Genomic DNA, 5,562 nt, shown 5'->3' on the forward strand with positions numbered 1-5,562 from the left:
ATTTTGGATCAAATAAATGCAGGCTTGGTGAGCAGAAGAGACTTCTTTAAAAAACATAAAAAATATTACTGTTCAAAAACTTTTGACTGGTAGTGTATGTATGTATGTATCACACTCATATCACATCTAGTTGTTTTGGATGAGAATAAAACGTCAGGTCCGACAATATCATGTCTTTTTTAATTTAAATCTAGATTTATTCGCATTGGCCCATGGAAACCTCTATGAACACAGTTGACTTGACTTAGCCAAAAAAGCGTAGGGGATGAATTTACATTTTATTAAAAAGTGTTTATGTATTCTACACTCATGGCATGCACACACATTAGGATAGGTTAGATGTCTGCCTCCGCTGCGAGTCCCTATCAAGCACTGCATCACTCACTGCAGAGCAAGCCTGTTCTTGATGAATCTGTTGTGAAAACGTGGGAAAAGCAGACGCGGAAGAAGTTGGAGTGAAGCGATTTTTATATAGGCGGAGCAAAATACTTCACCCTCGGACACATTTCTAACCGGCATGCATCTTGCGGTGATCACCGGTGATCGGTTCTGTGCAGATTTTGCTAATCTCAAATGAGCCTAATATTTACATGTGTAGCTTTGTGCATGTATTGTCTTTGTGCAATTTGTAGTAATTCCACTTTAACTGACCTTTCCACAATAATATAAATTTATTTTGATCATAATATGCCTACTTTAGCCAGGCTTAGTTTTTATTAATTTATTCACATAAAAACTAGACTCATTTATTCACACTTTGAGTAAGTACAATTACATTTTTATTTTCTATTGCTTTATATTGGTTTATTACATGAAACGGTTAAAAAATGTCTGGGACGTCTGGGACACAAAGGTACCTTGTTCCACCTTTGACCACAATATATCCTTAGTGTGCAACGTCTTGAAAATCTTCCAGTAATAAACCATTTTACGATACAGTAGAGGGCAAAGTTTCGGTGCTTCGCAAAGCTTTCACCATCACTACTTCATGCGGCTACACCAATAAGATTTGCTGTTTTATAAACCAATCGAATTGGGGGTGGGCGGAGTGACACGTGTCGCCCCGCCCCATTGTCCAGGCTGCACTCTGAAATACTTGCTGCTTCTTGCAGATTTTTTTAAACTGAAAGTAACGTCAACTAAAGTAAGAGGTAGGCTAAAGTCTGAGTTATATTAAAGCTGTAATGTAGTTTACAAAACAAAACTAAATATTGGCAAAAGCAAAATTTAAATGTACATATTTGATGTAGCCTAACTTGTTTAGCTTTTACTTTCTTTAGTTTGTTGTAGTTAAAGGCTGTTTGTTTGATAGAAACCATATACGAGTCTACGATTCTGTGCAGTGTTAAATCTTCTTACATTTAAGTCAGCTCTTTGATTCATGTTTCTCCTCCTCAGGCAGTGTTTGAACACACAACACAATGAGGTCCAGTGCCATGCACAAGGGGGGTCCGGGGGCGGATCGAGCCCGTGCCTCTAGAATCCCTGACTCTGAAGGGACCAATCCTGTCAGCCCAAGAGACCCCGATATAATGTTTCTGAAGCCGGAGAGGAAAACCTACCGCCACGGCGCCCCCAGACCCCAGACTGCTATTTCTCCGCTGCCCCTCCAAGGGTCTATGCTTCGTCAAATAGATGATGTAATGGCGCTCTGCTGTAAGGTATCAGAGAATAGCCAGATTGAAGTGGCTGTAAATAACTCGCGCAAAGGAGCTGCTGCTGCTGGGGGAGGGGCTTTTTTAGGGGGGCAACTCGGAGGTCCACCTGGTATATTTATTGGTACGTCCACTTATGTTTTATTTCTTTTTACTTACAAATGTTGACCCACTTCACCTCTTAACCACAGAGTGGTGCTATAATATTATCTATAAAAAATTGTATGGCTTGTTTTCTGAAGCCAAGCCATTATGTTGACTTTTTTTGTAATAACATCTAAGCAAACACTAAAAGGAAGAAACTTTAACATCCATGGAACCTTTCCATTGCATAAAAGGGTCTTTATAGGCTAGTGGAAAAAGTTTGTTGAGGTTTTTAAAATGTACTTCACACTATGGAAAAATGGTAGTTCTTTTAAGAACTCTTCACTGAAAGTGAATGAAAGTGAAAAAAATAAATAAATAAATAAAACACCTCTTTGGAACCTTCATTTTTAAAGTGTTGATTAAATATGAATACATTTCGATTGAACTATGTAGAAAATATGGGAAATTCATCAGTAAAGCCAATGTTTAGGCAACTTGATATGATCAACTTTAAATTTCAAGTGAAGAAAACAACTTATTTGATCAATTAATAATTGTGGACGGTATATTTAGTCAACCGAGTGCATCTTTAGCAGTTTGTTTCTTTGTCCTACTTGATCTCCTATTATCATATGCTTTGGGAAGTGCTGTGGGATGGTGGATGACTAGAGGCAAATTCTGTCCTCTTCATCAGATGATAATGGAGATGTCTCCTCAACAGAGGGAGAAACTGTACTCTGAGTTGATGGAGGAACTGGGAATTCTGGCATGGGATAACCTGTCTGAACTCATTTTGTCAGTGATGAGTAATTCCTCTCTAAAAATGCAAGTACTTGATATTTTAAAGTATTTTGCCAGACAACAGCTCAGAGCCAAAGTAAAGTATGGAAAAAAAATAGCATCTTATAATTTCACATGGGGCCTGTTTCATAAAACAAGTTTACCAAATAAGCCAGGTTTATTTCAGTTAGTCTGACTTATTGTCAATTGATTTGGTTCAAAATAAGTCAGACTAACTGAAATAAGCCTGGCTTACTGTATTTAGTACACTTGTTTTATGAAACAGCTTTTTTATGAATTTTTTCTATATTAAAAACATTAGTAACAGCCCTTCAGCATCCAACAAAGGAGGAGTTTTGACGGGTGCCTTCAATTTATTTACTCTGCAATAAACTTAATTGCTGAAGTATTCGTTGTCTCAGTTTTTTTTTTGTGCAAATTCTCTCCATTGCATCACAACACCGTGTTCACCCAGTAATTGACTTCATAGCACAATAACAATAGCATCACAGCATCATGGCACCGTAAAACAACAATGAAAACAAATAAAGAAACAAACATGAATGAAAGAAAAATAAACTCAGCCAACATTCACAAAAACAAACATTCACTGCATTAACAAAACATATTTAATATTATTAAAATTAATCAACAATATCATACCAAAAAAATACATGAAAAACAAACAAACCTTGCTCTGCTTGCCAAAGGGATACTAAAGTTGAAATCTCGAATCATTCTCCTGAGCTGTACCTGTACCAAGAACAAACGTGGACTACTCTTGCTCTACTTCCTTTCACTCTAGTGGTGACGCCAAGCAAAGCCAGTTAAAGGGGAAGGTCATTACACTCCCTCCAAATCATGTTATGATAAACAAAGAAAACAAATCATACACGATTTCAAACTTCAATGACCTTATTCAACACAAAACACATAAATCATACAAAAAATTATTTGAACCTTATATTAAACCTATTGTCTGATGCAAGAGATTTACCTGCATCAATGAATCACTCTCAAGTAGAACCACTCATTTTTGAATTGGTTGCTCAATGATTGAAGGTTTAGAGTGATGCCCTAATATAGTTTTCGTTCTCCTGTTTGATCTGTAACTTATCGGACTAAGCCATCGCTCCCTTGAATGACCTTGACAACCCAACCTAACTGCCACTGGTTCCTTGGCAGCATGTCGTCTTTGATGATGACTTTAAGATTATGTCAGGGTACATGCCAGTTCTGTCGTATTGAGATATTCAGAAGATACTCTCTTTTCCAACAACTCCAGTCCAGAACTGTTCAATTAAGCATTGGACTCTGCGCCACCTTTTGTAACGTCTTCCTTCAGAAATTTCTGAAAAATTTAATTGTCAGACCTGACGTTTTATTCTTATCCAAAACAACTAGATGTGATATGAGTGTGATACATACATACATACACTACCAGTCAAAGGTTTTTGAACAGTAATATTTTTTTGTTTTTTAAAGAAGTCTTTTCTCACCAAACCTGCATTTATTTGATCCAAAATACAGCAAAAACAGTAATATTGTGAAATGTTTTTACTATTTAAAATAACTGGTTTCTATTTAAATATATATTAAAATGTAATTTATTTCTGTCTGTCTGTCATACACACTTTCATGTCATTTCAAACCCAAATGATTTTCTTTTTTTCTGTGGAACATTAAAAAAAATATTTAGGGAAATATCTTGTTTATTGTGTGTGTGTGTGTGTGTGCGTGTTTGTTTGTTTGTAATTCAGTGGTCACCAAAACAGTTTGGTTACAACATTCCTCAAACTATCTTCTGTTGTGTTCTGCAGAAGAAAAAAAGTCATACAGGTTTGTAACAACATGAGGGTAAATTATAACAGATTTTTTATATTTGGTTCAACTATGCCTTTAAAGGCAACAACCCTGAAACATTTCAAATTGAAGTCTTTTCAATGTAAAAAAAAAAAAGTTTTGCAATTTCCATATAGTTCATAATAATTTATTCTATCTTGTGAATTTATAGTCACATTAATTGTGTATTTAATCTTTCAAAGTAATCTTTGATCTTTAGAATGAACTTTGCTTCACTCGATTCCCAGAATCAAGCTCTCAGACTGTAATGCGTTGGAGTTTCTGTACCACACTGCAGTGGACTCACAATCTGTCACTTTTTTTCAGAATTGTTCTCAGTTTGCTGACAGTTTTATTTGGTAATGGGTCTCTGATCAAGTGGGTTGCGTTTTAACACAATGTGTGGGTTTCCTGAGCTATTTTCATCTGTCAAATAATAGGAACAAGTGAAGTATGTGAAAGTTGATCTCAGCTGCTGAACTGGTTTTGTTAGTTACTGTAGATACATTTTTACACAGTGTGCCAAAATTCCGTCATGGAAATGATGTTAGGCATTTTGCAAAAGAGAAAAGTTTTTAAGAGTTGTTGACTTTCTTCCTGCTACCATATGCATTGTGTACAGTTCTCATGAGAGTGAAAAACCGTTTCAGCCTATATGTGCACATTTCAACTCACTTGGGAGTCTTTTACTCTTCAGCTCTCTTGCCTTGGTAAAATTATGCTGAACTGATGCTTTCTCTGATTACTTTCAGAGTAATTGCCTGAGACTAAGTGATTGTTTAAAAGAGATAAATGTTATTTTTTGTTTGTAAGCCACACAGTTAATTTGACTTGTTCAACCAGTATGCTTTTAGTACACTCTAAAAAAATATGGTTCTGTAGAGATTCTTTACTAGTTCTATTTAGAACCATATCCTTCTGAAGAACAGTTTTATGCTCAAATTGTGCTGCCCATGTGCACCTGTGAAATGACACTGAAGTTGCAGACTGATATCTGAAACATAACATTGAAGTAACCTAAACAAAGGAATTATATTACGAACATTACACCCAAATAACTAAATCTAAAGTAAAAATAATGAAAAATATTAATTTCTGTTACTCATCTATATGTTATCACAACTATATGTGAAGCAGAAAGTTGAGTGATTAACACCATTCTTGCTTTCCTCTCACTGATATATATATATATATATAT

Source organism: Sinocyclocheilus anshuiensis, unplaced genomic scaffold (assembly GCF_001515605.1).
Source record: "Sinocyclocheilus anshuiensis isolate Anshui unplaced genomic scaffold, SAMN03320099.WGS_v1.1 scaffold502, whole genome shotgun sequence".
Taxonomy (NCBI): Eukaryota; Metazoa; Chordata; class Actinopteri; order Cypriniformes; family Cyprinidae; genus Sinocyclocheilus; species Sinocyclocheilus anshuiensis.